The following is a 27,178-nucleotide window of genomic DNA, read 5'->3' on the forward strand; positions in this document are numbered from 1 at the left end:
TTCGATTCACGTAAAATTAGAATTTCTGTATTTTACATGAGAGAGCATACTGAGTTTGTGTATATACTCCAAAACAGAGTAGAAAAGGGCATTGTATATTTTTTCTGACTATATTCAGAGCAAATTTCTTTTTAACATTGGTGTGCCTAGATAATATTTAGATTTTTTTATTCACGTAAAATTTATATTTCCGTATTTTACATGAGAGAGCCTATTGAGTTGTATATATTCCAAAACAGAGTAGAAAACGGCATTGTATGTTTCTTCTGACAGATTATATTCAGTGAAATTTTGCTATTAACATAGGGATGCCTAGATAGTATTTAGATATTTTTCGATTCGCTTAAATACAGAATTTATGTATTTTCTATTAGAGAGCATATTGAGTTGGTGAATATAAACCAAAACAGAATAAAAAAGGGCACTGTATATTTTTTCTGACAGATTATATTCAGAGCAATTTTGCTTTTAACATAGGGATTCCTAGATAATATTTAGATTGTTTTTGATTCGCTTAAATATAGAATTTATGTATTTTTTATTTGCGAGCATATGAAGTTGGTGTATATACACCAAAACAGAGTAGAATAGGGCATTGTATCTTTTCTCTAACAGACTATATTTAGAGCCGTTTTCTTTAAACTTTGCGGCGCCTATATATTATTTAGAGTTTTTCGATTCGGGTAAAATTTGAGTTTCGTTATTTTACATGAGAGAGCATACTGAGTTGGTGTATATACTCCAAAACAGAGTAGAATAAGGCATTGTATATTTTTTATAACAGACTATATTAAGAGCCATTTTCTTTTAACGTTGGGTCGCCTAGATATTATTTAGATTTTTCTCGATTCACGTAAAATTAGAATTTTGGTATTTTACAAGACAGAACATATTGAGTTGGTGTATATACTCCAAAACAAAGTGGAAAAGGGTATTGTATATTTTTTCTGACAGATTAAATTCAGAGAAATTTTGCTTTTAACATTGAGGTGACTAGATAATATTTAGATTGTTTTCGATTCGCTTAAATATAGAATTTCTGTATTTTACATGAGAGAGCATATGGAGTTGGTTTATATGCTCCAAAAAATAGTTTAATAGGGCATTGTATATTTTTTCTGACAGTTTATATTCAGAGCAATTAAGATTTTAACCTTAGGGTGCCAAGATAATATTTAGATAGTTTTTGATTCGCTTAAATATAGAATTTCTGTATTTTACATGAGAGAGCATATGGAGTTTGTGTATATATGCCAAAACAGAGTCGAATAGGGCATTGTATATTTTTATGACAGTTTATATTCAGAGCAATTTTGATTTTTACATTGGGGTGCCTAGATAATATTTAGATTATTTTTGATTTGCTTAAATATAGAATTTCTGTGTTTTACATGAGAGAGCATATGGAGTTGTTGTATATACTCCAAAAAAGAGTAGAATAGGGCATTGTCTATTTTTTCGGACAAACTACATTCAGAGCAATTTTGTTTATAACATTGGGGTGACTAGATAATATTTAGATTTTTTCAATTCGGGTAAAATTAGAATTTCTCTATTTTACATGTGAGAGCCCACTCAGTTGGTGTATATACTCCAAAACATAGTAGAATAAGGCATTGTATATTTTTTCTAACATACTATAGTCAGAGCCATTTTCTTTTAACTTTTGGGAGCCTAGATACTATTTAGATTTTTTTCGATTCGCGTAAAATTAGAATTTCGGTATTTTACATAAGAGAGCATACTGAGTTGGTGTATATACTCCTAAAAAGAGTAGAATAGGGCATTGTATATTTTTTCTGACAGACTATATTCAGATAAATTTTGTTTGTAACATTGGGGTGCCTAGATAATATTTAGATTTTTTTCGATTCACGTATAATTATAATTTCCGTATTTTACATGACAGAGCACATTGAGTTGGTGTATATACTACAAAACAGAGTAGAAAAAGGCATTGAATATTTTTTCTGAGAGATTATATTCAGAGCAATTTTGCTTTTAACATTGGGGTGCCTAGATAATATTTAGATTTTTTCCATTCGATTAAATATAGAATTTCTGAATTTTACATGAGAGAGCATATTGGGTTGGTTTATATACTCCAAAGCAAAATAGAATAGAGTTTTGTATATTTTTTTCTGACAGATTATATTCAGAGCAATTTTGTTTTTAACATTGGTGTGCCTAGATAATATTTAGATTATTTCGATTCGCTTAAGTATAGAATTTCTGTATTTTACATGAGAGAGCATATTAAGTTGGTTTATATACTTTAAAACAGAGTAGAAAAGGGCATTGTATATTTTTACTGACAGATTATATTCAGAGCATTTTTTTTTAACATTGGGTTGCCTAGATAATATTTAGCTTTTTTCGATTCGGGTAAAATTAGAATTTCGGTATTTTATATGAGAGTGCATACTGACTTGGTGTATATACTCCAAAACAGAGTAGAATAAGGCATTGTTTATTTTTTCAACACACTATATTCAGAGCCATTTTCTTTTAAGATTGGAATGCCCAGATAACATTTAGAGTTTTTTCGAATCACGTATAAATAGAATTTCGATATTTTACATGAGAGAGAACACTGAGTTGGTGTATATACTCCAAAACAGAGTAGAATAAGGCATTGTATATTGTTTCTGATAGATTATATTCAGAGCAATTTTGCTATTAACATTAGGGTTTCTAGATTATATTTAGATTTTTTTTGATTCGCATAAATATAGAATTTCTGTATTTTACATGAGAGAGCACACTCAGTTGGTGTATATACTCCAAAACAGAGTAGAATAAGGCATTGTATATTTTTTCTGAGAGAATATATTCATCGCAATTTTGCTTTTAACATTGGTGTTCCTAGATAATATTTATATTTTTTTTTGATTCGCTTAAATATAGAATTTCTGTATTTTAAATGAGAGAGCATATGGATTTGGTGCATATACTCCAATACAGAGTAGAATAAGGCATTGTATATTTTTCCTAACAGACTATATTAAGAGCCATTTCCTTTTAACTTTGGGGCGCCTAGATATTATTTAGATTTTTTTCGATTCGCCTAAAATTAGAATTTCGGTATTTAACATGAGAGAGCATACTGAGTTGGTGTAGACACTCTAAAACAGAGTAGAAAAAAGCATTGTATATTTTTTCAGACAGATTATATTCAGAGCAATTTTGCTTTTAACATTGGGTTGCCTAGATAATATTTAGATTTTTTGGATTCCCGTAAAAGTAGAAGTTCGTTATTTTACATAAGAGAGCATAGTGGGTTGGTGTATATACTCCAAAACAGAGTAGAATAGAGCATTGTATATTTTTTTTAACAGACTATATTCAGAGCCATTTTCATTTAACTTTGTGGCGCCTATATATTATTTAGATTTTTTTCGATTCACGTAAAATTAGAATTTCGGTATTTTACATGAGAGTGCATATTGAGTTCGTGTATATTCGCCAAAAGAGAGTAGAAAAGGGCATTGTATATTTTTTCTGAGAGATTCTATTCAGAGCAATTTTGCTTTTAACATAGTAGTGCCTAGATTATATTTATATTTTTTTCAATTCGTTTAAATATAGAATTTTGGTATTTTACATGAGACAGCATATTGAGTTGGTGTATATACTCCAACACAGAAAAGAATAGGGCATTGTATATTTTTTCTGACAGATTATATTCAGAGCAATTTTGTTTTTACCATTGGGGTGCCTAGAAAATATTTAGATTTATTCGAATTGGGTAAAATGAGAATTTCTGTATTTTACATGAGAGAGCATATTGAGTTGCTTTATATACTCCAAAACAGAGTAGAATAAGGCATTGTATATTTTTTCAAACAGACTATATTCAGAGGCATTTTCTTTTAACTTTGGGGCGCCTAGATATTATTTGGATTTTTTTCGATTCGCGTAAAATTAGAATTTCGGTGTTTTACATGAGAGAGCATATGGGGTTGGTGTATATTCTACAAAACAGAGTAGAATAGGGCATTGTATATTTTGTCTGACAGATGATATACGGAGCAGTTGTGTTTTTAATATTTGGGTGCCTAGGTAATATTTAGATTTTTTCGATTCACGTAAAATTAGAATTTGAGTATCTTACATGAGAGAGCATACTGAGTTGGTGTATATACTTCGAAACAGAGTAGAATAAGCCATTGTATATGTTTTCTGACAGATTATATTCAGAGCAATTTTGCTTTTAACATTGGGGTGCCTAGATAATATTTAGATTTTTTTCAATTCGCTTAAATATAAAATTGCTGTATTTTACAGAAGAGAGCACATGGAGTTGGTGTATGTACTCCAAAACAGAGTAGAATAAGGCATTGTATATTTTCTCGGACAGATTATATTCAGTGCAATTTTGCTTTTAACATTGGGGTGTCAAGATAATATTTAGATTTTTTCGATTCGTGTAAAATTTGAATTTCGTTATTTTACATTAGACAGCATATTGAATTTTTGGATATCCTCCAAAACAAAGTAGAATAAGGCATTGTATATTTTTTCTGACAGACTATATTTAGAGCCATTTTCTTTTAACTTTATGGTGTTTAGATATTATTTAGATTTTTTTTGATTCGCGTAAAATTATAATTTCTGTATTTTACATGAGAGAGCATATTGGGTTAGTGTATATAGTCCAAAACAGAGTATAAAAAGGCATTGTATATTTTTTCTGACAGATTATATTCAGAGCAATTTTGCTTTTAACATTCGTGTGCCTACATAATATTTAGATATTTATCGATTCACGTAAATTTAGAATTTCGGTATTTTACATGTGAGAGCATACTGAGTTGGTGTATATATTCCAAAACAGAGTAGAATAAGGCATTGTATTTTTTTCTAACAGACTATATTCAGAGCCATTTTCTTCCTTTTTTTATTAATTTTTTATTGGATTTTTAGGTTTGGGGGTACATGAGCATAGCATGCAAGACAGTTGCGTAGGTACACACATGGCAGTGTGCTTTGCTTTTCTTCCCCCCTTCACCCACATTTGGCATTTCTCCCCAGGCTATCCCTCCCCACCTCCCCTTAACACTGGCCCTCCCCTTTCCCCCCAATAGACCCCAGTGTTTACTACTCCCCTTTCTGTGTCCATGTGTTCTCATTTTTCATCACCCACCTATGAGTGAGAATATGCGGTGTTTCGTTTTTTGTTCTTGTGTCAGTTTGCTGAGTATGATGTTCTCCAGATTATTCCATGTCCCTACAAAAGACACAAACCCATTTTCTTTTACCTTTGGGTCGCCTAGATATTATTTAGATGTTTTTCGATTCGTGTAAAATCAGAATTTCGGTATTTTAAATGAGAGAACATATTGAGTTGGTTTATATACTGCAAAACAGAGTAGTAAAGGGCATTGTATATTTTTTATGACAGATTATATTCAGAGCAATTTTGTTTTTAACATTGGCGTGACTTCATAATATATAGATTATTTCGATTCAGGTAAAATTAGAATTTCTGTATTTTACATGAAAGAGCATATTGAATTGGTGTATATAATACAAAACAGAGTAGAAAATGGCATTGTGTATTTTCTCTTACAGATTATATTCAGAGAAATTTTGCTTTTAACATTAGGGTGCCTAGATAATATTTAGATATTTTTGGATTCGCTTAAATATAGAATTTCGGTATTTTACATGAGAGAGCATGTTGAGTTGGTGTATATATTCCAAAACAGAGTAGAATAAGGCATTTTATATTTTTTCTAACAGAATATATTCAGAACCATTTTCTTTTAACTTTGGGGTGCCTAGATATTATTTAAATTTTTTTCGATTCACGTAAAATTAGAATTTTGGTATCTTCCCTGAGGGAGCATATTGATATGGTGTATATACACCAAAACTGAGTAGAAAAGGGCATTGTATATTTTTTCTGACAGATTATATTCAGAGCAATTTTGCTTTTATGATTGGGGTGCCTAGATAATATTTAGATTTTTTTCAATGCGCTTAAATATAGAATTTCTGTATTTAACCTGAGAGAGCATATGGAGTTGCTGTGTATACTCCAAAACAGAGAAGAATAGGGCATTGTATATTTTTTCTAACAGATTATATTAAGATCAATTTTGATTTTATCAATGGGGTGCCTATATAATATTTAGAATTTTTTCGATTCCCTTTAATATAGAATATCTATATTTTACACTAGAGAGCATATGGAGTTGGTGTATATACTCCAAAACAGAGTAGAAAAGGGCATTGTATATTTCTTTTGACACTATATATTCAGAGCAATTTTGTTTTTAATATTGGGGGGCCTAGATAATAATTAGGTTTTGTTGATTCGGTTAAAATTAGAATTTGTTTATTTTACATGAGATAGCATACTGAGTTCGTGTATATACTCCAAAACATAGTAGAATATGGCATTGTACATTTATTCCAACAGACTATATTAAGAGCCATTTTCTTTTAACTTTGGGGCGCCTAGATATTATTTAGATTTTTTTTCGATTCGCGTAAAATTAGAATTTGGGCATTTTACATGAGAGAGCATATTGAGTTGGTGTATATTCTCCAATACAGAGTAGAAAGGGGAATTGTATATTTTTTATGACAGGTTATATTCAGAGCAATTTTGTTTTTAACATTGGGGTGCCTAGATAATTTTTAGGTATTTTTCGATTCACATAAAATTAGAATTTTGGTATTTTACATGAGAGAGCATACTGAGTTGGTGTATATACTCCAAAACAGCGAAGAATAGGGCATTGTATATTTTTTTTGACAGTTAATATTCAGAGCTATTTTGTTTTTAACATTGGGGTTCCTAGATTATATTTAGATTTTTTCGATTCGGGTAAAATTAGAATTTCTGTATTTTACATGGAGAGCATATTGAGTTGGTGCATTTACTACAAAACACAGTAGAAATAAGCATTGTATATTTTTTCTGACAGATTATATTCAGGGCAATTTTGCTTTTATCGTTGGGGTGCCTAGGTAATTTTTAGATTTTTTTTGATTCGCTTAAATATAGAAATTCTGTATTTTATATGAGAGAGAATATGGAGTTGGTGTACATACTCCAAAACAGAGTAGAATAGGGCGTTGTATATTCATTCTGACAGATTATATTCAGAGCAATTTTGCTTTTAACATAGGGGTGCCTAGATAATATTTAGATTTTTTTCGAATTGCTTAAATATAGAATTTCTGTATTTTACATGTGAGAGCATATGGATTTGGTGTATATACTCTGAAACAGAGTAGAATAGGGCATTGTATGTTTTTTCTGACAGATTATATTCAGAGCAATTTTGCTTTAACATTGGGGTGCCTAGATAATATTTAGATTTTTTTCGATTCGCTTAAATATGGAATTTCTGTATTTTACATGTGAGTGCATATGAAGTTGGTGTATATATTTTAAAACAGAGTAGAATAGGGCATTGTTCATTTTATCTGACAGATTATATTCAGAGCAATTTTGTTTTTAACATTGGGGTTCATAGATAATATTTAGATTATTTTTGATTGACGTAAAATTAGAATTTCTTTATTTTACATGAGAGAGCACACTGAGTTGGTGTATGTACTTCAAAAAAGAGTAGAATAAGGTGATGTATTTTTTTTTCTAACAGACTATATTCAGAGCCATTTTGTTTTATCTTTGGGGCATCTAGATTTTATTTAGATTTTTTTCAATGTGTGTAAAATTTGAATTTCTGTATTTTACGTGAGTGAGCATATTGAGTTGGTGTATATACTACAAAACAGTGTAGAAAAGGGCATTGTATATTTTTTCTGACAGATTTTATTCAGAGCAATTTTCTTTTTAACATTGGGGTTCCTAAATAATATTTAGATTTTCTTCGATTCAGGTAAAATTAGAATTTCTGTATTTTACATGAGAGAGCATACTGAGTTGGTGTATATATTCCAAAACAGAGTAGAATAGGGCATTGTATATTTTTTCTAACAGACTATATTCAGAGCCATTTTCTATTAACTTTGGGGCGCCTAGATATTATTTAGATTTTTTTGAATTCGCGGAAAATTTGAATTTCTGTATTTTACATGAGAGAGCATATGGAGTTGGTGTATATACGACAAAACAGAGTAGAAAATGGCATTCTACATTTTTTGTAACAGATTTTATTCAGAGCAATTTTGTTTTTAACATTGTGGTGCCTAGATAATATTTAGAAGTTTATCGATTCACTTCAAATTAGAATTTCGGTATTTTACATGAGAGAGCATACTGAGTTGGTGTATATAGTCCAAAACCGAGTACAATAGGGCATTTTATTATTATTATGACAGATTATATTTAGAGCAATTTTTTTTAAGATTGGGTTGCCTAGGTAATATTTAGATTTTTTTCGATTCACGTAAAATTAGAATTTCTGTATTTTACATGAGAGAGCATACTGAGATGGTGTATATATTCCAAAACAGAGTAGAATAAGGCATTGTATATTTTTTCTGACAGACTATATTCAGAGTCATTTTCTTTTAAGTTTGGTGCGCCTAGATATTATTTAGATTATTTTGATTCACCTAAAATTAGAATTCCTGTATTTTATATGAGAGAGCATATGGAGTTGGTGTATATACACCAAAACAGAGTAGAAAAGGGCATTGCATATTTTCTCTGACAGATTATATTCACAGCAATTTTGCTTTTAACATTGGGTTGCCTAGATAATATTTAGATTTTTTTCGATTTGGGCAAAATTAGAAATTTTGTATTTTACATGACAGAGCATACTGAGTTGGTGTATATACTCCAAAACAAAGTAGAATAAAACATTGTATATTTTCTTTAACAGACTATATTCAGAGCCATTTTCTTTATCTTTAAGGCGCCTAGATATTATTTAGATTTTTTTCAATTCGCGTAAATGTATAATTTCGGTATTTTACATGAGAGAGCATAATGAGGTGGTGTATACACTCCAAAACCGAGTAATATAAGGCATAGTATATTTTTACTAACAGTCTATATTGAGAGCCATATTCTATTTTCTTTGGGGCGCCTAGATATTATTTAGATTTTTTTTGATTTGCGTATAATTAGAATTTACGTATTTTACATGAAAGAGCATATTGAGTTGGTGTATATACTCCAAAACAGAGTAGAAAAGGGCATTGTATATTTTTTCTGACAGATTATATTCAGAGCAATTTTGCTTTTAACATTGCGGTGCCTAGATAATATTTAGATTTTTTTCAATTCAATAAAATATAGAATTTCTGTATTTTACATGAGAGAGCAAATGGAGGTGGTGTATATATTCCAAAATAGAGTAGAATAGGGCATTGTATATTTTTTCTGACAGATTATATTCAGAGCAATTTTTCTTTTAACATTGGGCTGCGTAGATAATATTTAGATTTTTTTCGATTCGCTTAAATACAGAATTTCTGTATTTTACATGAGAGAGCATATGGTGTTGTTGTATATACTCCAAATCAGAGTAGAATAGGGCATTGTATATTTTCTCTGACAGACTATATTCAGAGCAATTTTGTTTGTAACATTGGGGTGCCTAGATAATATTTACATTTTTTCAATTCGGGTAAAATTAGAATTTCGGTATTTTACATGAGAGAGCATACTTAGTTGGTGTATATACTCCAAAACAGAGTAGAGTAAGGTATTGTATATTTATTGTAACAGACTGTATTCATAACCATTTTCTTTTAATTTTGAGGTACCTAGATATTATTTAGAATTTTCGATTCGCGTAAAATTATAATTATGGTATTTAAAGTGAAAGAGCGTATTGAGCTGGTGTATATAGTCAAAAACAGAGTAGAAAAGGGCATTGTATATTTTTTCTGACAAATTATATTCAGAGCAATTTTGCTTTTAACATTGTGGTTCCTGGATAATATTTAGAATTTTTTTGATTCACGTAAAATTAGAATTTCGGTATTTAACATGAGAGAGCATATGGAGTTGGTGTATATACTCCGAAACAGAGAAGAATAGGACCTTGTATTTTTTTTCTTACAGACTATATTCAGAGAAATTTTGTTCTTAACATTGGGGTGCCCATAAAATATTTCGATTTTTTTCAATTCGCTTAAATATACAATTTCTGTATTTTATCTGAGAGAGCATATGGATTTGGTGTATATACTCCAAAACAGAGTAGAATAGGGCATTGTATATTTTTTCTGACACATTATATTCAGAGCAATTTTGTCTTTAACATTGGGGTGCCTAGATAAAATTTAGATTTGTTTTGATTCGCTTAAATATAGAATTTCTGTATTTTTCATGAGAGAGCATATTGAGTTGGTGTATATGCTCCAAAAAAGAGTAGAAGAGGGAATTGTAAATTTTTTTCTGACAGATGATATTCAGAGCAATTTTGTTTTTAACATTGCGGTGCCTAGATAATATTTAGATTTTTTTGATTCAGGTGAAATTATTATTTCTGTATTTTACATGAGAGAGCATACTGAGTTGGTGTATATACTCCAAAACAGAGTAGAATAAGGCATTGTATATTTTTTCTAACAGATTATATTGAGAGCCATTTTCTTTTAACTTTGGGGCGCCTAGATATTATTTACATTTTTTTCGATTCGCATAAATTTATAATATCGGTATTTTACATGAGGGAGCCCACTAAGTTGGTGTATATACTGTAAAGCAGAGTAGAATAAGGTATTGTATATTTTTTCTAACAGACTATATTCAGATCCATTTTCTTTTAACTTTGGGGCGCGTAGATATTATTTAAATTTTTTTCGATTCGCATAAAATTAGAATTTCGGTATTTTACATGAGAGAGCATATTGAGTTGGTGTATATACACCAAAACGGAGTAGAAAAGGACATTGTATATTTTTTCTGACAGATTATATTCAGAGCAATATTGCTTTTAACATTGGGTTGCCTAGATAATATTTATATATTTTCGATTCGGGTAAAATTAGAATTTCGGTATTTTACATGAGAGGGCATATTGAGTTGGTGTATATACTCCAAAACAGAGTAGAATAGGGCATTGTATATTTTGTCAGACAGATTATATTCAGAGCAATTTTGTTTTTAACATTGGGGTCCCTACATAATATTTAGATGTTTTCGATTCGGGTAAAATTAGAATTTCGGTATTTTACATGAGAGAGCATACTGAGTTGGTGTATATACTCTAAAAGAGATTAGAATAAGGCATTGTATATTTTTTCTAACATACTATATTCAGAGCCGTTTTCTTTAAACTTTGGGGCGCCTATATATTATTTAGAGTTTTTCGATTCGGGTAAAATTATAATTTCGTTATTTTACAAGGGAGAGCTTACTGAGTTGTTGTATATACTCCAAAACAGAGTAGAATAAGGCATTGTATATATTTTCTAACAGACTATATTCAGAGCCATTTTCTTTTAACTTTGGGGCGCCTAGATATTATTTAGATTTTTCTCGATTCACATAAAATTAGAATTTTTGTATTTTAAAACACAGAGTATATTGATTTGGTGTATATACTCCAAAACAAAGTGGAAAAGGGAATTGTATATTTTTTCTGACAGATTATATTCAGAGAAATTTTGCTTTTAACGTTGGGTTGACTAGATAATATTTAGTTTTTGTTCAATTTGCTTAAATATAGAATTTCTGTATTTTACATGAGAGAGCATATGGAGTTGGTGTATATACTCCAAAACAGAGTAGAATAGGTCATTGTAAATTTTTTCTGACAGATTATATTCAGAGCAGTTTTGTTTTTAACCTTGGGGTGCCTTGATAATATTTAGATATTTTCAATTCGGGTAAAATTAGAATTTTTTTATTTTGCATGAAGGGGCATATTGAGTTGGTGTATATATTACAAAACAGAGTAGAAAAGGGCATTGTATATTTTCTCTGCCAGATTATACTCAGAACAATATTGTTTTCAAGATTGGGGTGCCTAGATAATATTTAGATTTTTTTAGATTCGCTTAAATATATAATTTTTGTATTTTACGTGAGAGAGCATATGGAGTTGGTGTATATACGCAAAAACCGATTAGAATAGGGCATTGTATATTTTTTCTGACAGATTATATTCAGAGCAGTTTTGTTTTTAACACTGGTGTGCCTAGATTATATTCAGATTTTTTTCGATTCGCTAAATATAGATTTTCTGTATTTTACATGAGAGAGCATATGAAGTTGGTGTATATACTCCAAAACAGAGTATAATAGGGCATTGTATATTTATTCTGACAGATTATATTCAGAGCAATTTTGTTTTCAACATTGGAGTGCCTAGATAATATTTAGATTTTTTCGATTACGGTAATATTATAATTTCAGTATTTTACATAAGAGACCATACTGAGTTGGTGTATATACTTTAAAACAGAGAACAATAAGGCATTGTATATTTTTTCTAACAGAATATATTCAGAGCCATTATCTTTTAACTTTTGTGTGCCTAGATATTATTTAGATTTTTATCGATTCACTTAATTCCAAGTTTCTCTATTTTACGTGGGAGAGCATATTGAGGTCTTGTATATACTACAAAAAGAGTAGAAAAGGGCATTTTATATTATTTCTGTCAGATTATATTAAGAGCAATATTGCTTTTAACATTGGATTGCCTAGATAATATTTAGGTTTTTTCGATTCGAGTAAAATTAAAATTTCTGTATTTTACATTTGAGAGCATATTGAGTTGGTGTATATACTCCAAAACAGAGTAGAATAGGTCATTGTATATTTTTTGACAGATTATAATCAGAGCAGTTTTGTTTTTAACAATTGGGGTGCCTAGATTATATTTAGATTTTTTTCGATTCGCTAAATATAGAATTTCTGTATTTTACATGAGAGAGCATATGAAGTTGGTGTATATACTTCAAAACATAGTAGAATAGGGCATTGTATATTTTTTATGACAGATTATATTCAGAGAAATTTTGTTTTTAACATTGGGTTGCCTAGATAATATTTAGATTTTATTCGATTTGCTTAAATATAGAATTTCTGTATTTTACTGAAGAGATCATATGGAGATGGTGTATATAATCCAAAACAGAGTAGCATAGAACATTGTATATTTTTTCTGACAGATTATATTCAGAGAAATATTGTTTTTAAGATTGGGGTGCCTAGATAATATTTAGATTTTTTCGATTCACGTAAAATTAGAATTTGGGTATTTTACATGAGAGAGCATACTGAGTTGGTGTATATACTCCAAAACAGAGTAGAATAAGGCATTGTATATTTTTTCTGACAGATTATATTCAGAGCAATTTTGCTTTTAACACTTGGGTGCATAGATAATATTTAGATTTTTTTTGATTCACGTAAGATTAGAATTTCGGTATTTTACAGGAGAGAGCATATTGAGTTGGTGTATATACTCCAAAACAGAGTAGAAATGGGCATTGTATATTTTTTTTGACAGATTCTAATCAGAGCAATTTTACTTTTAACATTCGGGTGCCTTGATAATATTTAAATTTTTTTTGATTCGCTTAAATATAGAATTTCTGTATTTTATTTGAGAGAGCATATTAATGGGTTGTATATACTACAAAACAGAGTGGAAAAGGGCATTGTATATTTTTTATGACAGATTATATTCCGAGCAATTTTGCTTTTAACATTGGGGTGCCTAGATAATATTTCAATGTTTTTCGATTCGGGTAAAATTAGAATTTCAGTATTTTACATGAGAGAGCATGCTGAGTTGTTTTATATACTCCAAAATAGAGTAGAATAGGGGATTCTGTAATGTTTCTGACAGATTATATTCAGGGCAATTTTGTTTTTAACATTGGGGTGCCTAGATAATATTTAGATTTTTTCGATTCAGGTAAAATTAGAATTTTTCTATTTTACCTGAGAGAGCATATTTGTTGGTGTATATACTACAAAAGAGTGTAGAAAAGGGCATTGTATATTTTTTTGACAGATTGTATTCTGAGCAATTTTGCTTTTAACATTGGGGTGCCTTGATACTATTTAGATTTTTTTCAATTCGCTTAAATATAGAATTTCTGTATTTTACATGAGAGAGCATATTGAGTTGGTGTATATACTCCAAAACAGAGTAGAATAGGGCACTTTATATTTTACTGACAGATTATTTTCAGAGCAATTTTGTTTTTAACATTAAGGTTCCTAGATAATATTTAGATTTTTGTTAATTCACATAAAATTAGAGTTTCTGTATTTTACCTGAGACAGCATACTGAGTTGGTGTATATACTCCAAAACAAAGTTGAATATGGCATTGTATATTTTCTCTAACAGACTATATTCAGAGCCATTTTCTTTTAACTTTGGGGAACCTAGATATTATTTAGATTTTTTTCGATTCACGTAAAATTAGAAATTCTGTATTTTACATGAGAGAGCATATTGAGGTGGTGTATATACTCCAAAACAGAGTAGAAAAGGGCATTGTATATTTTTTCTGACAGATTATATTACGAGCAATTTTGCTTTTAACATTGGGGTGCCTAGATAATATTTAGATTTTTTCGATTCACCTATAATTAAAATTTCTGTATTTTACATCAGAGAGCATACTGAGTGGATGTATATACTGCAAAACAGAGTACAATAAGGCATTGTATATTTTTTCTAACAGACTATATTGAGAGCCATTTTTTTTGAACTTTGGTGCGCCTAGGTATTATTTAGATTTTTTTCTATTCACGTAAAATTAGAATTTCGGTATTTTACATGAGAGCGCATATTGAGTTGCTGCATATACTCCAAAACAGAGTAGAAAAGGGCATTGTATATTTTTTTAGACAGATTATATTCAGAGCAATTTTGCTTTTAACTTTGGGGTGCCTAGATAATATTTAGAATTTTTTAGATCCACGTAAATTTAGAATTTCTTTATTTTACATGAGAGAGCATACTGTGTTAGTTTATATACACCAAAAAAAAGTAGAATAGAGCCTTGTATATTTTTTTTGACAGATTATATTCAGAGAAATTTTGTTTTAACATTGGGGTGCCTAGATCATATTTTGATTTTTTCAATTCGGGTAAAATTAGAATTTCCGTAATTTACATTAGAGAGCATACTGAGTTGGTTTATATATTCCGAAACAAAGTAGAATAAGGCGTTGTATATTTTTCCTTACAGACTATATTCAGAGCCATTTTCTTTAAACTTTGGGGCGCCTAGATATTTTTTAGGTTATTTTCCGTTCACGTCAAATTAAAATTTCAGTATTTTACCTGAGAGACCATATGGAGTTATTGTATATACTCCAAAACAGAGTAGAATAGGGCATTATATATTATTTCTGACAGATTATATTCAGAGCAATTTTGCTTTTAACCTTCGGGTGCCTATATAATATTTAGATTTGTTTCAATTCGCTTAAATATAGAATTCCTGTATTTTAAATGAGAGAGCATATAAAGTTGGTGTATGTACTCCAAAACAGAGTAGAATAGGGCATTGTATATTTTTTCTGACAGATTATATTCAGAGCAATTTTGTTTTTAATATTGGGGTTCTTAGATAATATTTAGATTTTTTCGTTTCAGGTAAGATTAGAATTTTTTTATTTTACATGAGAGAGCATATTGAGTTGGTTTATATACTCCAAAAAAGAGTAGAAGAGGGCATTGTGTATTTTCTCTGACAGACTATATTAAGAGCAATTTTGCTTTTAACATTGAAATGCCTAGATAATGTTTAGATTTTTTTAGGTTCGTGTAAAATTTAAACTTCTGTATTTTACATCGGAGACCATAATGAGTTGGTGTTTATACTCGAAAACAGAGTAGAAAAAGGCGTTGTATATTTTCTCTGACAGATCTCATTCAGAACCATTTTGCTTTTTACATTGGGTTGCCTAGATAACATTTAGAATTTTTTTAATTTTGTAAATTTATAATTTTGGTATTTTACATGAGAGAGCATATTGAGTTGGTGTATATACTTTATAACAGAGTGGGAAAGGGAATTGTAGGTTATTTTTGACAGATTATATTTAGAGCAATTATGCTTTTAACATTGGGTGCCTAAATAATATTTAGATTTTTTTCGATTATCGTAAATTTAGAATTTCTGTATTTTATATGAGAGAGCATATTGGGTTGGAGTATATACTCCACATCAGAGTAGAAAAATGCATTGTATATTTTTCTGACAGATTATATTCAGAGCAATTTTGCTTTTAACATTGGGGTGCCTAGATAATATTTAGATTTTTTTCGATTCAGGTAAAATTAGAATTTTTGTATTTTATATGAGAGAGCATATTGAGTTGGTTAATATACTCCAAAACAGAGTAGAAAAAAGCATTTTTTATTTTTTCTGACAGATTATATTCAGAGCAATTTTGCTTTTAATATTGGAATGCCTAGATAACATTTAGATTATTCGGTTCGTGTAAAATTTGAATTTCTGTATTTTACATGGGAGAGCATATTGAGTTGGTTTATATACTCCAAAACAGAGTAGATAAAGGCATTGTATATTTTTTTGACTGATTACATTCAGAGCAATTTTGCTGTTAACATTCGGGTGCCTAGATAATATTTAGAATTTTTTTAATTTGCGTAAATTATAATTTTGGTATATTACATGAGAGAGCATATTGAGTTGGTGTATATACTTTAAAACAGGGTAGGAAAGGGAATTGTATATTTTTTCTGACAGATTATATTCAGAGCAATTTTGCTTTAAACATTGGGTGCCTAAATAATATTTAGATTTTTTTCGATTCGTTTAAATTTAGAATTTCGGTATTTTACATGAGAGAGCATATTGGGTTGGTGTATATAATCCAAAACTTAATACAAAAGGGCATAGTATATTTTTTTCTGAAAGACTATATTCAGAGCAATTTTTCTGTTAACATTGGGGTGCCTAGATAATATTTAGATATTTTTCGATTCAGGTAAAATTAGAATTTCTGTATTTTACATGAGAGAGCATATTGAGTTGGTTTATATACTCCAAAAAAGAGTAGAAGAGGGCATTGTGTATTTTCTCTGACAGACTATATTTAGAGCAATTTTGCTTTTAACATTGAAATGCCTAGATAATGTTTAGATTTTTTTAGGTTCGTGTAAAATTTGAGCTTCTGTATTTTACATGGGAGAGCATAATGAGTTGGTGTATATACTCGAAAACAGAGTAGAAAAAGGCATTGTATACTTTCCCTAAGAGACTATACTCAGAGCCATTTTCTTTTAACTTTGGGGCGCCTAGATGTATTTTAGTTTTATTTTATTCACTTAAATATAGAATTTCTGTATTTTGCATGAGAGAGCATATGGAGTTGGTGTATATACTCCAAAACAGAGTAGAATAGGGCATTGTGTATTTATTCTGACAGATTATATTCAGAGAAATGTTCTCTTTAACATTGGGGTGCCTATATAATATTTAGATTTGTTTCGATTCACGTAAAATTAGAATTTCGGTATTTTTCATGAGAGAGCATACTGAGTTGGTGTATATATATTCCAAAATGAAGTAGAATAAGGCATTGTACATTTTCTCTAACATACTATATTCAGACCCATTTTCTTTTAACTTTGGGGTACCTAGATATTATTTAGAATTTTGTCGATTCATGTAAATTTAGAATTACTCTATTTTACATGAGAGAGCATATTGAGTTGGTGTATATACTCCAAAACAGAGGAGAAAAGGGCATTGTATATTTTTTCTGAAATATTATATTCAAAGGAATTTTGCTTTTAAAATTGGGTGCCTAGATAATATTAGGTTTTTTTCAATTCGCTTAAATACAGAATTTCTGTATTATACATGAGAGAGCATACTGAGTTGTTGTACATACTCCAAAATACAGTAGAATAGGGCATTGTATATTTTTTCTGACAGATTATATTTAGATTTTTTTCGATTTGCTTAAATATAGAATTTCTGTATTTTACATGATACAGCATATGGAGTTGGTGTATATAATCCAAAACGGAGTAGAATAGGGCATTGTATATTTTTTCTGACAGATTATTTTCAGAGCAATTTTGTTTATATCATCTGGGTGCCAAGATAATATTTAGATTTCTTTCAATTCACGTAAAATTAGAATTTCTGTATTTTACATGAGAGAGCATACTGAGTTGGTGTATATACTCCAAAATAAAGTAGCATAAGGCATTGTAGATTTTTATCGATTTGCTTAAATATAGAATTTCTGTATTTTACATGATAGAGCAAATGGAGTTGGTGTATATACTCCAAAACAGAGTAAAATAAGGCATTGTATATTTTTTCTAACAGACTATATTCACAGCCATTTTCTTTTAACTTTGGGGCGCCTAGATATTATTTAGATTTTTGTCGATTCGCATAAAATTTGAATTTCTGTATTTTACATGAGAGAGCAGATTGAGTTGGTGTATATACTCCAAAACAGAGTAGAAAAGTGCATTGTATATTTTTTCTGTCAGATTATATTTAGCGCAATTTTGCTTTTAACATTGGGGTGCATAGATAATATTTAGATTTATTTCGATTCGCTTAAATGTAGAATTTCTGTATTTGAGAAGAGGGAGCATATCGAGTTGGTGTATATACTCCAAAACAGAGTAGAATAGGGAATTGTATATTTTTTCTGACAGATTATATTCAGAGAAATTTTGTTTTTAACATTGGGGTGCCTCGATAATATTTAGATCTTATTTGATTCACCTAAAATTAGAATTTCGGTATTTTACATGAGAGAGCATACTTAGTTGGTGTATATACTCCAAAACGGAGTAAAATAGGGCATTGCATATTTTTTCTGACAGATTATATTCAGAGAAATTTTGTTTTAACATTGGGGTGCCTAGGTAATATTTGGATTTTTTCGATTCAGGTAAGATTTGAATTTTTGTATTTTACATGAGATTGCATATTGAGTTGGTTTGTATACGACAAAACAGAGTAAAAAAGGGAATTGTATATTGTTTCTGACAGATTATTTTCAGAGCAATTTTTATTCAAACATTGCAGTCCCTATATAATTTTTAGATTTTTTTCGATACTCTTAAATATAGAATTTCTGTATTTTACATGTGAGAGCATATGGAGTTGGTGTATATACTCCAACACACAGTACAATAAGGCATTGTATATTTTTTCTAACAGACTATATTCAGAGAAATTTTCTTTTAAATTTGGGATGCCTAGATATTATTAAATTTTTTTCAATTCGTGTAAAATTATAATTCTGGTATTTTACCTAAGAGAGCATATGCAGTTGGTGTATATACAACAAAACAGAGTAGAATAGGGCATGGTATATTTTTTCTGACAGATTATATTCAGAGCAGTTTTGCTTTTAACACTGGTGTGCCTAGATATTATTTAGATTTTTTTCAATTCGCTTAAATATAGAATTTTTGTATTTTACATGAGACAGCATGTGGAGTTGGTGTATATATTCCAAAACAAACTAGAATAAGAGATTGTATATTTTCTCTAACAGACTATATTTAGAGGCATTTTCTTTATCTTTGGGGCGCCTAGATATTATTTAGATTTTTTCCGATTCGCGTATAATTAGAATTTCGTTATTTTACATTAGAGAGCATACAGAGTTGGTGTATATACACCAAAAGTGAGTAATATAAGGCATTGTGTATTTTATCTAACAGTCTATATTAAGAGCCATTTTCTATTAACAACTTTGCGGCGCCTAGATATTATTTAGATTTTTTTCGATTCGCGTATAATTAGAATTTCCGTATTTTACATGAAAGAGCAAATAGAGTTTGTGTATATACTCCAAAAAAGAGTAGAATTAGGCATTGCATATTTTTTCTGACAGATTATATTCAGAGAAATGTTGCTTTTATCATTGGGGTGCCTAGATAATATTTAGATTTTTTTCGATTTGGGTTAAATTAGAATTTCTGTATTTTACATGAGAGAGCATATGGAGTTGGTGTATATACTCCAAAACAGAGTAGAATAGAGCATTGTATATTTTTTCTGACAGTTTATACTCAGAGCAATTTTGTTTTTAACATTGGGGTTCCTAGATAATATTTAGATTTTTTCGATTCAGATAAAATTAGAATTTCTGTATTTTATATGAGAGATCATACAGAGTTGGTGTATATACTCCAAAACAGAGTAGAATAATGCATTATATATTTTTGTTACCAGTCTATATTAAGAGCCATTTTCTTTTAACTTTGGAGTGCCTAGATATTATATAGATTATTTTCGATTCACATATAATTAGATTTTCCAAATTTTACATGAGACAGCATATTGAGTTGGTGTATATACTCCAAAACAGAGTAGAAAAGGGCATTGTATATTTTATCTGACAGATTATATTTACAGCAATTTTGTTTTTAACATTGTGGTTCCTGGATAGTATTTAGATTTCTTTCGATTCGCTTAAACATTGAATTTCTGTATTTTACATGAGAGATCATATGGAGTTGGTGTATATACTCCAAAACAGAGTATAATAGGGCATTGTATATTTTCTCTGACAGATTTTATTCAAAGCAATTTTGTTTTTAACATTCAGGTGCCTAGATAACATTTAGATTTTTTCGATTCACGTTAATTAGAATTTCTGTATTTTCCATGAGAGAACATTCTGAGTTGGTGTATATACTTCAACACAGAGTGGAATAAGGCATTGTGTATTTTTACTAACAGAGTTCATGAAGAGCCATTTTCTTTTAACTTTGGGGTGCCTAGATATTATTTAGATTTTTTTCGATTCGGCTAAATTTATAATTTCCGTATTTTACATTAGAGAGCATATTCTGTTGGTGAATATACTGCAAAATACAGTAGAAAAGGGAATAGTATATTTTGATTGACAGGTTATATTAAGAGTCATTTTCTTTTAACATTGGGGTCCTAGATAATTTTTAGATTTTTTTCGATTAGCGTAAAATTACAATTTCGGTATTGTACCTGAGAGAGCATATTGACTTGGTGTATTTACTCCAAAGCAGAGTAGAAAAGGGCATTGTATATTTTTCTGAGAGGTTATTTTCAGAGCAATTTTGCTTTTACATTGTGGTGCCTAGATCATAGTTAGGTTTTTTTGGATTTGCGTAAAATTAGAATTTCGGTATTTTACATGAGACAGCATATTTAGTTGGTGTATATACCCCAAAACAGAGTAGAAAAAGGTATTATATATTATTTTTGACAAATTATATTCAGAGCAATTTTGCTTTTAACATTAAGGTTCCTAGACAATATTTGGATTTTTTTCGATTCCCGTAAATTTAGAATTTCGGTATTTTACATGAGAGAGCATATTGAGTTTGTGTATATACTTCAAAAGAAAGTAGAGTAAAGCATTGTATATTATTTCTGACAGATTATTATCGGAGGGATTTTGTTTTAACATTGGGGTACCTCAATAATATTTAGATTTCTTTCGATTCACGTAAATTTAGAATTTCGGTATTTTACATGTGAGAGCATATTGAGTTGGTGTATATACTCAAAAACAGAGTACAATAGGGCATTGTATATTTTTTCTGACAGATTATATTCAGAGCTATTTTATTTTAACATTGGGGTGCTAAGAAAGTATTTAGATTTTGTTTGATTCGCGTATAATTAGAATTTGGGTATTTTACATGAGCAAGCATATTGAATTAGTGTATATACTCCAAAACAGAGTAGAAAAGGGCATTGTATATTTTTTCTGAAAGATTATATTCAGAGCAGTTTTGCTTTTAACATTGGTGTGCGTAGATAATATTTAGATTTTTTTCGGTTCGTGTAAACTTAGAATTTCTGTATTTTACATGAGAGAGCATATTTAGTTGGTGTATATACTCCAAATGAGAGTAGAAAAAGCATTGTATACTTTCCCTGACAGATTTTGTTCCGAGAAATTTTGCTTTTTACATTGGGGTGCCTAGATAATACTTAGATTTTCTTCGATTCCCGTGTATTTAGTATTTCGGTATTTTATACGAGAGAGCATATTGAATTGGTGTGTATACTCGAAAATAAACTAGAAAAGGGGATTGTATATTTTTTCTGACAGATAATATTCAGAGCCATTTTCCTTTAACATTGGGGTACCTAGATAATATTTAGATTTTTTGTAATTCGCGTAAAATTAGAATTTCGGTATTTTACATGATTGAGCATATTGAGTTTGTTTATATACTCCAAAATAGAGTAGAAACGGGCATTGAATATTTTTTCTGACACATTATATTCAGAGCAATTTTGTTTTTAACATTGGGGTGCCTAGATAATATTTAGATTTTTTCGATTCAGGTAAAATTAGAATTTCTGTATTTTACATATGAGAGCATATTGAGTTGGTGTATATACTACAAAAAAAGAGTAGAAAACGGCATTGTATATTTTTTCTGAGAGATTATATTCAGAGCAATTTTGCTTTTAACATTGGGGTGCCTAGATAATATTTAGATTTTCTTCGAATCACATATAATTAGAATTTCGGTATTTTACATGAGAGAGCAAGTTGAGTTGGTGTATATATTCCAAAACAGAATAGAATAAGGCATTTTATATTTTTTCTAACAGAATATATTCAGAGCCATTTTCTTTTAAATTTGGTGCGACTAGATATTATTTAGATTTTTTCGATTCGCATAAAATTAGAATTTTTTATCTTCCATGAGGGAGCATATAGATTTGGTGTATATAGTCCAAAACAGATTAGAAAAGGGCATTGTATATTTTTTTTGACAGATTGTATTCAGAGCAATTTTACTTTTAACATTGGGGTGTCTAGATAATATTTAGGATTTTTTGATTCGCTTAAATATAGAATTTCTGTATTTAATCTGAGAGAGCATATGGAGTTGGTGTATATACTGCAAAACAGAGAAGAATAGGGCATTGTATAATATTTTTGACACTATATATTTAGAGCAATTTTGTTTTTAATATTGGGGTTCTTAGATAATATTTAGATTTTGTTGATTCGGGTAAAATTATAATTTCTTTATTTTACCCGAGAGAGCATATTGAGTTCGTGTATATACTCCAAAACATAGTAGAATAAGGCGTTGTATATTTATTCTAACAGACTATATTCAGATCCATTTTCTGTTATCTTTGGGGCACCTAGATATTATTTAGATTTTTTTTGATTCGCGTAAAATTAGAATTTGGGTATTTTACATGAGAGAGCATATTGAGTTGGTGTATATTCTCCAATACAGAGCAGAAACGGGCATTGTATATTTTTAATGACATATTATATTCAGAGCAATATTGTTTTTAACATTGAGGTGCCTAGATAATATTTAGATTTTTTCGATTTGGGTAAAATTAGAATTTCTGTATTTTAAAATAGAGAGCATACTGAGTTGGTGTATATACTCCAAAACAGAGTAGAATAAGGCATTGGATATTTTTTCTAACAGACTATATTCAGAGCTATTTTCTTTTATCTTTGGGGTGCCTAGATTGTATTTAGATTTTTTTCGATTCACGCAACATTAGAATTTCGGTATTTTACAGGAGAGAGCATATAGAGTTCGTGTATATACTCCGAAACAAAGTAGAAAAGGAAATTGTATATTTTTTCTGACAGATTATATTCAGAGCAATTTTGTTTTTAACATTGCGGTGCCTAGATAATATTGAGATTTTTTTCAATTCGCTCAAATATAGAATTTCTATATTTAACATGAGAGAGCATATGGAGCTGGTGTACATACTCCAAAATAGAGAAGAATAGGGCTTTGTATATTTGTTCTGACAGATTATATTCAGATCAATTTTGTTTATAACATTGAAGTGCCTATATAATATTTAGATTTTTTTCGATTCGCTTTAATATAGAATTTTTGTATTTTACATGAGAGAGCATATGTAGGTGGTGTATATGCTCCAAAACTAAGTAGAATAGGGCATTGTTTATTTCTTCTGACAGATTATATTCAGAGCAACTTTGCTTTCAAGATTGGGGTGCCTAGATAATATTTAGATTTTTTTAGATTTACGTAAAATAAGAATTTCGGTATTTTATATGAGAGAGCGTACTGAGTTGGTGTATATACTCGAAAACAGAGTAGAATAGGGCATTGTACATTTTTTCTAAAAGACTATATTCAGAGCAATTTTTTTTTATCATTCGGGTGCCTAGATAATATATAGATTTTTTCGACTCGTGTAAAATTTGAATTTCTGTATTTTATATGAGCGAGCATATTGAGTTGGTGTATATACTCCAAAACAGAGTAGAAAATGGCATTGTATATTTTTTTGACATTATATACAGAGTAATTTTGCTTTTAACATTGTTGTCCCTAGATAATATTTAGATATTTTTCGATTCACTTAAATATAGAATTTTTGTATTTTACATGAGAGAGCATATTGAGTTGGTGTATATACTTTAAAATAGAGTAGAATAGGGCATTGTATATTTTTTATGACAGATTACATTAAGAGCAATTATGTTTTTAACATTGGGGTGCCTAGATAATATTTGGATTTTATTCTATTCCCGTAAAATTAGAATTTAGGTATTTTACATGAGAGAGCATACTGAGTTCGTGTATATACTCCAAAACAGGGTAGAATAAGGCAGTGTATGTTTTTTCTGACAGACTATATTCAGAGCCATTTTCTTTTAACTTTGGGGCGCCTACATATTATTTAGATTTTTTTTGATTCGGGTAAAATTAGAATTTCAGTATTTGACATGAGAGAGCCTATTGAGTTGGTGTGTATACTCCAAAAATGTGTAGCAAAGGGCAGTGTATATATTTGCTGACAGATTATATCCAGCGCAATTTTGATTTTGCCATTCGGGTGCCTAAATTATATTTAGAATTTTTTAATTCATGTAAAATTTGAATTTCGGTATTCTACATGTGAGAGTACACTTAGTTGGTGTATATACTCCAAAAAAAAAATAGAATAAGACATTTTATATTTCCTCTAACACACTACATTGAGAGCCATTTTCTTTTAATTTTGGGGTTCCTAGATATTATTTAGATTTTTTTCGGTTAGCGTAAATTTAGAATTTCGCTTTTTTACATGAGAGAGCATATGGAGTTGGTGTATATACTCCAAAACAGAGTAGAATAGGGCACTGTATATTTTCTCTGACAGATTATATTCAGAGCAATTTTGTTTTTAACACTGTGGTGCCTAGATAATATTTAGATTTTTTCGATTTGGGTAAAATTAGAATCTCTGTATTTTACATGAGAGAGCATATTGAGTTGATGTATATACTACAAAACAGAGTAGAAAAGGGCATTGTATATTTTTTCTGACAGATTATATTCAGATCGATTTTGTTTTTAACTTTGGGGTGCCTAGATAATATTTAGATTGTTTTCGATTCGCTTAAATATAGAATTTCTGTATTTTACATGAGAGAGAATGTGGAGTTGGTGTATATACTCCAAAACAGAGTAGAATAGGGCATTGTATATTTTGTCTGAGAGATTATATTCAGAGCAATTTTTTTTAACACTGACGTGCCTAGATAATATGTAGATTTTTTTGATTCAAGTAAAATTATAATTTTTGTGTTTTACATGAGAGAGCATATGGAGTTGGTGTATAAACTTCAAAACAGATTAGAATAGGGCATTGTATATTTTTTCTGACAGATTATATTCAGAGCAATTTTGTTTTAAACATTGGGGTGCGTATATAATATTTAGATTTTTTTGATTCACGTAAAATTAGAATTGCTGTATTTTACATAAGAGAGCATACTGAGATGGTGTATATACTCCAAAACAGAGTAGAATAAGGCATTGTATATTTTTTCTAACAGACTAAAATCAGAGCCAATTTCTTTTAATTTTGGGGCGGCTAGATATTATTTAGATATATTTTGATTCACGTAAAGTTAGAATTTTTGTATCTTACATGAGAGAGCAAATGGAGTTGGTGTTTATACTCCAAAACTGAGTAGAATCGGGCATTGTATATTTTTTCTTAAAGATTATATTCAGAGCAATTTTACTTTTAACATTGGGGTGCATCGAATATATTTAGATTTTTCTCGATTCACGTAAAATAAGAATTTCCGTATTTTACATGACAGAGCATACTGAGTTGGTGTATATACTCCAAAACAGAGTAGAATAGGGCATTGTTTATTTTTTGTGACAAATTATATTCAGAGCAATTTTGTTTTTAACATTGGGGTGCCTAGGCAATATTTAGATATTTTCGATTCAGGTAGAATTAGAATTTCTGTAATTTACATAAGAGAGCATATTGATTTGGTGTATATACTAAAAAACAGAATAGAAAAGGGCATTATATATTTTTTCTAACAAATTATATTCAGAGAAATTTTGCTTTTAACCTTGTGGTGCCTAGATAATATCTGGATTTATTTCGATTCGCTTAAATATGAAATTTCTGTATTTTACATGAGGGAGCATATAAAGTTGGTGTATATTCTCCAAAACAGAGTAGAATAGGGCATTTTATATTTTTTCTGACAGATTATATTCAGAGCAATTTTGTTTTTAATATTGAGATGCCTACATAATATTTTGATTTTTTCGATTCGGGTAAAATTAGAATTTCTGTATTTTACTTGAGAGAGCATATTGAATTGGTTTATATACTAAAAAGAGGGTAGAAAGGGCATTGTATATTTTTTCTGACAGATTATATTCAGAGCAATTTTGCTTTTAACATTCGGGTGCCTACATAATATTTAAATTTTTTTTGATTCGCTTAAATATAGAATTTCTGTATTTTACATGATAGAGCATACTGAGTTGCGTTATGTACTCCAAAACAGAGTACAATAGGGCATTGTATATTTTTTCTCACAGATTATATTTAGAGAAATTTTGCTTATAAAATTTTGGTGCCTAGATAATATTTAGAATTTTGTCGATTTGCTTAAATATAGAATTTCTGTATTTTACATGAGAGAGCATATGGAGTTGGTGTATATACTCGAAAACAGAGTAGAATAGGGCATTGTATAATTTTTCTGACAGATTATATTCAGAACAATTTTGTTTGTAACATTGCATTGCCTACATAATATTTTGATATTTTCGATTCGGATAAAATTTGAATTTATGTATTTTACATATCAGAGCATATTGAGTTTGTGTATATTCTACAAAACACAGTAGAAAATGGCATTGTGTATTTTTTCTGACAGATTATATTCAGAGCAATTTTGCTTTTAACATTGGGGTACCTAGGTAGTATTTAGATATTTTTCGATTCACTTAAATATAGAATTTTTGTATTTTAGA

This window comes from Callithrix jacchus, chromosome 20, assembly GCF_049354715.1.
Source record: "Callithrix jacchus isolate 240 chromosome 20, calJac240_pri, whole genome shotgun sequence".
Classification (NCBI taxonomy): Eukaryota; Metazoa; Chordata; class Mammalia; order Primates; family Cebidae; genus Callithrix; species Callithrix jacchus.